The sequence below is a fragment of the Alligator sinensis genome, unplaced genomic scaffold (assembly GCF_000455745.1).
Source record: "Alligator sinensis unplaced genomic scaffold, ASM45574v1 scaffold476_1, whole genome shotgun sequence".
In the NCBI taxonomy this organism is placed as follows: domain Eukaryota; kingdom Metazoa; phylum Chordata; order Crocodylia; family Alligatoridae; genus Alligator; species Alligator sinensis.
Genome location: NW_005842444.1, coordinates 716659 through 724071, shown reverse-complemented (window position 1 = coordinate 724071; position 7413 = coordinate 716659).

Below are 7413 nucleotides of genomic sequence, written 5' to 3'. Positions count from 1 at the left end.
GGGGGGGACATCCTTAGTTGGCTTTTGTCCTTTTTTGGGGGACTGTAAATAAAGACTTAAAGGCTTTTCTAAATATACTTTCACAGTTCAAGGTGTTTATAATTTGTACTTTTTTATAACTCTTAGAGGTAGCTCATAACTGACCCTTAATTTTCATAAATTAAGTATTATAACACTGTCAGAATTCATCCTAGGAGCTATGAAAACTAGTTGGGGAAATGTAGAAGACAAGCATCTTAACTTAATTGTTCAAGTTAACAAGTGGCATTAACCTGTTGGTAGAAATTCTGATATCAATGTGGAATCTAATTCTATAGAATTCTGTCAGGCCAAAGCTGGATCTGAAGATTTCTTCTACATGAGAAAGCAAAGGATAAGCAATTTTGACACGCTGATTATCTGTAAAATGTGCTTTGTAGGAAAGTGAATGCATTCCCAGATTTTTCTTTACAATTAGGAGTAGTTACGGTTATAAGCCTCAAATTGGCACGTACATGCAATGATAGATTTAGCTCTGCCTTTCTGCCTGAAATATTCTTTGTCTTGACCCTGCTGCCAAGGAGTGTTTTATATGCTTTTGTCTGTCTGCACAATTCCTGGCATGTCAGTCACTGGTTTATGACTTGCGACTCAGGTGCTTTTGTATTGCACACTAATTTAATAAAGTTGGAATAATAGCTGTATTTTCTTTTTTGAAAAAAAATCTGATCACCAACAGTCTACTTCTACAGCCTTTGGAATAGATGGAACCATGTTATGAAAGTTGCAATAAAGCAAAAATGTATTCAAGATTTCTAATGTAATGTTCAGTGCAACCTTTGTTTAAGTATGAGATTCAAATTATAGATCTGACACTGGAACCTCCAAGGTTTTTAGGAGAAGCAAGTCTCTAATTGTAGCCCATCAGTAGTCTACTTATTTAGTACACAGTGGTGGTCTCACAGTTGGCCAGTCACAGAGTCCTGACTCTGTGCTCCTCTTTCTTATAAGCCGTTATAACACAGAATAAAGTTAAGTCTATTTGTTTTCTAACAAAGCTCTTGTTAACAGATAAAAGTAGTTTGTTTGCTAGTAGAAGAAAAAGTACTCTGCAATTCTGAGTAGGACAAAGCTGGTCTATACAACAAAACAGTCTAGAGATTCACACTAAACTATTTTAAAATTCAGCTTAATTATACTTAAGTATGAACAGTCCAAGTTGAAGATTAACTCCTGCAGAGTTTTGTGCATGGATTCAAGTGTGTTTATTCAGAAGTATAAATGAAATGAATCAAAACTATCAGAGGTTGTGAGGTACTTATATGGTAGGTCACCAATTTTGCCCCTCAAACCTCAATTCATGTGTTATTGACTTTGTTTTGTTGAGCTGAATAACACTGAATTATAGCTTTATCTGAACAAAATTAGCTCTAAGAATCTGGTGTGGTTTTGGCTTTGGCCTGGTTTTGTGTCTTTATTTTTCTCCCTTGGTCCTAGAGATCAATTCTAAAATGGAGAAATAAGAGTAGTACCAAATGGACCAGTAAACTTTTTGGGTAGAGATTACAGTAGGGCTAAAGTTAAAATGCTGTTTAAATAAGTTAAAAACAAAAAAACCTACAAATAAATTATTCAAAGGTGTCTCCAAAAAAATGGCTTCTGCTCTTCCTGCAGGCTTTGCAGCAGAAATAATGCTGTTAGAATACAATTACTGTCAATAGACAATGCTAGTCCATGAGCATACTGAGCACAAGAGTGTTATGCAAACTGAAGTTAACTTTACAGAAACAGACATGCCAACTTCAGGCGAAGACAAAGCACAAAGGAGTCAATGCTTGACTAAGTGTAAAAATATTCCAAAAGAAACCAAGGTCTTGTAATCAGTATCAGGAGAACTTAATATTCTGTTGAGACTTATTCTTATATATACAAATCAGAAAGATTCAATGTTGCTTTATTCTTCTGCTTGTGTTCTATCTTGTAAATCATGGTTATACATCCAACAGTGTTAACGTTGCATGGTACCCCATGGCACCCTCGAAAGGATCTCAGGGCACCCCAGGGTGCCATGGCACTCTGGTTGAGAATCACTGTACTGTACCAATAAATAATAACGTGCATGACTTTACAGACTTTACAGTTTAACTGCAGATATACTAACACAGAAGCATGTAACAACTTGGTTATAGGAAGTTGGAATTTAAGCAACTAAAATAACTATATTAAAATGAACGGATTTTTTATAACTATACTAGAGTATGGATACTCTAGGAGGGTGAGAGGCTGGAAGTTGGCTACCAGTGTTTAGTCACAAGAATACACAGCTGGTGCCCCAAGGAGAGAAAAAGGAGGGGCGGGGGGAGAAGGGGGGACGGGACGGGACAACACAACAAAAACACTTCAGTGGAGCGTTCATACTTTAGTAGAATTATGCAAGAAGCTTATTTCAAGACTGCAATCGTTTTGCATATCAGATTAAATATGAAAGAAGTCTATAGTTTTGTTCCCCTGGACCTTCATTATGGGCCTTATTTTCTCTGGCTTCATTTGATTGAAAGAGCTCTAACAAGATGGGAGGAGCATTCATTTTATTTTATTAGTTAAAATGTACGTTTTAGCTAGAGTTCCCCATAAAAAACTATTATTTTAAAATCCACAGTGAATCAGTAGCTTAGCTTCACACATTTCTGACAAAATATTAAGACCTTTGTGTAGTTGTCTATTAATTAGTCTTGAATTTCTGGCTTAGTTTGCTCATTTGTTTTTTAAAGGGAATAAAGAGAAATCCAGATTCATAGATTAAAAACGCACATTAAAACAGGTTTCAAGATCAACTGGTTTTATGCAGAAGGAACCAAAAATTGATCCCGAAAGTCTTTTTCTAAAAACTGTCTGATCTCCGCTCCAGCACAGAGGAAAAAGCACTTCCTCTTAGCTGAGATAAATGCCAGCTATTAGGCCAGCGTAGAATGTTTTACTTGAAAATGTGTGCTGGTAATGCAGAACTGCAGAGGCTGTCTATAGAACAGTTATCAGGATGGCAGTGTGGTGGAGATGGAAGTCAAGGGTCAGGAAAAAGAAATGAAAGGGAGTGATGAAACAGAAGGATTGGGGGAAAATAGACAAATATAAAAGAGACTAGAGAGTAGCTACATAGTATAAGATTCTTCTTCCCAACCTAAGAGTCCATAGAATCAAATCCATCTTTTCTGGTGTTAGTAGGGACTCTTTAGTCCATTGATAGTATATGCTTGAAAGTTCAACAGTTTTTAGACCAGGTTTGTATTTCCCATCAATCCACTAATTTTTTTTGTTCATTGCTATATAAGTGCTGTAACACAGTTTGTGAATGAACTGTGTGACAAGTGTAGTGCTTTTGTAACTTACAAAATTATTTTTTCCTCTAGTGATTGCAACACCTTACCTTGTTAAACAAGGCAAGATTTGTTTTGTTTTTAGCAAACTCATTGAAAGAAAGGGAGTATTGGTTAGAATAAACAGTTGATTTTGGCGGCGCAGTGTGACATATTTCTGAAGAACTAGCGTCTGTAAGGTGCAAATCTACCCTGCCTTCTACTAGCCTTCAGACTAACGTGGTATACTACATCTCTCAACCTACTGCTTGTCAAGCCAGTAGCAGGTTAGATTATGAGAACTGAACTAAATTTACCCTCATGGGCACAATCACAAGGAGTATTTAGCAGGAATATATTTCCTTTTAATTCTGCTTGTTTCTGAAAAGGAGCAAAACTAGAACACGATTCCTTAGTAAATGAACTGAGACCATCTTAAAACCTGCAAAGTAAGGTCTAAAAATTCGGTATTGTAAGTGTCAATTGCTTTTGTTGGTTGAAAAAAGTAGTAGTAGCGTGTAGGTTTTTACTGAATCCAACACTTTCTGTATTACAGGAAGAGAATATCATCCACTCTTAGGTATTTGCTGCAATTACTAAGGCAAGAAAGAATTAGGGAACTTAGTTGTTGCATGCTTCTGTGTTAGTATATGTGCAGTTAAACTGTCTGTGAAGTAATGCATGTTATAATTCATTGGTACAGTACAGGAATTCTCAGAGTGCCAAGGCACCCTAGGGTGCCCTGAGATCTTTTCAAGGGTGCTGTGGGGTTCTATGCAATGTTAACACTGTTGGGTGTACAACCATGATTTACAAAAAAACCCTCAGATATCAAATAGGAATTCATAGTGTCAAAAACCTTCTGCCCTGTTGCTTTTCTGGGTTTTCTGCAATAGAAGAATTGCTCTATTATCTTTTAAGAACCACTGGTGTAGCAGTTAAATACTTATGTAGTAAAAACAGTCCATGTGAGGAGTCCAGATCAGTCCCATGGATACCTCAAGGACTTCAACCTCATAATTTATGGTGCCTGCCTCTAGATTGCGTCACTTAACTTTATAGTATCCAGTTTTCCAACCCTTATGCTTAAACTTTGTTCTGGAGGGAACACATTTAAGGGTGAGAGAGTGGTTCTGTCCAACTAATCATTTATTGTTTACCCGTGACTAGGGCTCCTAGACATTGCTATAACATGATACATAAAATATCTAACGAGATTGCCAATGAAGGTTCTATGCTACAGTACTCTGCAATGCAGACCCTTACTTGCTAGGAAATTGACTGAAAGACTGAACTCCTTTTTTATATGGCAGTACATATTGTAATGGTTCAAGTGCAAAATGCTGACCAGATGCTTACTAGTACAAATGAAAAATACTTAACTGTCCCTTCTTTCCTAGTAGAGGTTTTTGCACTATTGTGTGTGCTGTTCCCTTATTTCTCCCTCTACTCTTTCCATTAGTCTCATAATTCTAGAGTATGCTCTGCCACTGACACATGATACTGGGGAAGATGGGACCTATGGTCTGACCCAGTAAATGGCAATTCTTACATTCTTATGTATTCCCTGCTTCTTTCTTCTCTCACCCAGTCACTTCTCGCTTCCCCCTACCATCACTTAAGGTTAAAAAGGACAAATTAAACTAGTAATGTTTGGGCCACTCAGCTACATCACCTCTTTCTAGCCTTGAGTCAAAAGCCTCCCAACAAAAAAGATGAATAACCCATTACAGTTTCTAAACTATGAATTAAGTCCTTCATGGAACTGCACTATACATTTACATAAATAATTTTCCACTTGCTGCAGAACTAGGATCCAGAATCTAAGTACTCATTTTTAAAACAAGATTTATGTTCCAGATATTTGGCCTAAAGGCAGAGAGAAAGTTGTGTTGGCACTGTTATATTGGTAATGAGTGTGGGGCAAGGAAGGGAAGCTGTATATTCTTTACACTCCTGTTCTAGTAAATGTTCTAGCACAGATACAGTCATAGTGCTATAAAACCTTTTATAGTAGTATAGTTTTTTTTCCAGCATGAACACTTTTTGGGGTTTTTTTTAAAGATAAACTACTGATTTTAACCACATCTAGACTACAAACACTGTCCATTAAATTAGCAAAACCTTCCTAGCTCAAGATGTGGCCTAAACTCACTAAACATTTCCTATTGCCTGCAGACTCAGGAAGATAACAGATCTGAATGCTCCTCCATTCAACCTAGATGAATGTTAATTCCAAAGCAAAACAACTTAAAAAGCCTATATTTAATATTGCACATGGACCACTTTAACAAGACATGGATTTCTAAAGGTAACATTTTTTTTCTGACTAACTGTACACTTAGACAAAGTTATCCCAAACCACGCAGTTAGTCCATTTCCTGGACTATCACAGCTACAACCTCACTTTAACACCATCTTTTTTTAATAAGACATACAATTAGTATTTACTGTATGATATGGAGCCAATTCCAAGGTTATCTCAAGAGCCCAAAACTTCATGTCTTCTACCTAGGCTTCAATTCTGCAGAGACTTAAGTGTGTGCTTAACCTTACCACTATGAATTAGTGCAATACGACTATTTCCAGCAGAAAAGCTGAAGTGAATGACTGTTTGTTTTTTATTTACTTTTCTTCTTCCAGGAAGAGTGCTAGTTGTTAAAAATCATTACTGTGATATAATTAAGGGAAGAGTAAAAAAAACTTTGCTCTCATTATAGACAAATACTGGAGTTGTACTGGTTGTACCCTTAAAATTCAATTCAAATAATGCTTCCATCTAAATTTTGTCCATCCCAACTTTACTAATCTGATGTTCCCGAGAAGCACACAGCACAGTTCAGAAATAGGAAAGCACTTCTATTTATTTTTCTTCTGAAGGCACAGGCCTTCAGCTGCCCCGGGGCTCCCTCCACAGCTGCTGGGCAGAGGGGGCAGCCACGGTCTATATATTATATTCTATAATATATAGAAACTAGCTGGGGAGGGGGATTCTTACTGGACTGATTGTTTCAGATTCACCCCCATCTAAAAATTCAAGGTCAGATTAAGCTTAAAATGACCTTTGGGAGGTGGGAGTTGGGAACTGCTATATATACTGAATACAGCATTTTTCTTTTTTTCCTGGCCTATCCTTAAGAGATTTTCCTCGCCTATCCTTAAGAAATCCTTATACCATGCCTGACTCCAGAAGGAACTAAGAACCCAAAATATAAGGAAAATTTGCTGGGGTATTTAGGGAATACTTAGTGATACCAGGCAGTCTCCACCAGCAGGAAGAGAAGTAGATGATCTAGCCTGTAATTAATATGACCGGTTTTTCATGGGGATGTGAGTAAGCAGTGCCTATGCTAGCCACAGCGGAAGCAATGCGTGCTGTTTACAACACAACTGTGAATCCGTAAGACACACAAAGCAGAAGTTTAGGGCTGGAAGATGTACACGCTAATTACTGCACGCTAGTCATCCTCTCTTACGCGCAGTTTCTAATAAACCGGGAATGGGTTCTTCCGGCTCTTAGTATTTACGTTTCGCCGGCACTTGGCTTGCTGGACTCAGATGTGCACATCCCCGGCTTCAGAGTTCCAGGGGGACGGCGTCTCGCCTACAGACACCGCCACACAGGTGCGCGATCTGGTCCGCACGCACCAGCTTCCCGCGGACGCGAGATGGGCTGAAGGCTTCTCCCGTGGGGCAGCCCAGCGCCATCTCCCCTGCAGACCAACCGTGCCCCAGGGTCCAGCACCTGGAGAGCGTCCTGACTGCCCAGCACCGGTCTGTGCCCGTCGGTCGGGAGTCTACAAAACTCAAGTGGCTCCTAGTGTGCCCCACATGGGATGCACCCACATGACCAGAGTGCGTTTGGACTTTCTGGGGGCGGCCTGTGAAACACGACTGGGCCCAAGCAAAACATGACCCAAATACGGGAACCAGAAAGCGAAACAGATTCACTGATCTGTCCCAAGTGAGATTCCCCGCCCGACTGCCGGCAACGGCGCCGGCCTTTCCCCACCCGGCCCCGGCCCGGCCCGGCCCGGCCAAGGTCAGTGGCAGGGGTCCTGGCCCGGCCCGGCCCGGCCCC